This window comes from Otolemur garnettii, unplaced genomic scaffold, assembly GCF_000181295.1.
Source record: "Otolemur garnettii isolate 467f Iridium unplaced genomic scaffold, OtoGar3 scaffold00003, whole genome shotgun sequence".
Taxonomy (NCBI): domain Eukaryota; kingdom Metazoa; phylum Chordata; class Mammalia; order Primates; family Galagidae; genus Otolemur; species Otolemur garnettii.
The window spans coordinates 8,556,125-8,556,329 of NW_003852398.1; the positions used below are offsets into that span (position 1 = coordinate 8,556,125).

The 205-nt window shown below is 49.8% G+C and overlaps 1 protein-coding gene across 3 annotated transcripts in view; it reads right to left on the minus strand.

The window, feature by feature from the left end:
* WWC1 (WW and C2 domain containing 1) overlaps positions 1-205 on the minus strand; it is a 177,805-nt gene that overhangs the window by 8,791 nt on the left and 168,809 nt on the right. The window lies entirely within an intron of this gene.

A 205-nucleotide genomic window follows, 5' to 3' on the forward strand; every position in this document is an offset into this window, starting at 1 on the left:
AGCTGGTCAACAGCACCACAGGGCTTGACACCAGGCAGTGTGGCTCCAGGGTGTACAGCCCCCTTGACCTTTTACACAAAGGGCTGTTTGCATTGCCTCTTCCCTGGTGCCCAGAGCCCACCTTTACTGGCTCAAATGGAACCACTGTCAGGATTGATATATTAAGGAAAAGATTTTAAAAATGCAGCTCAAAGGCAAAAGCCCA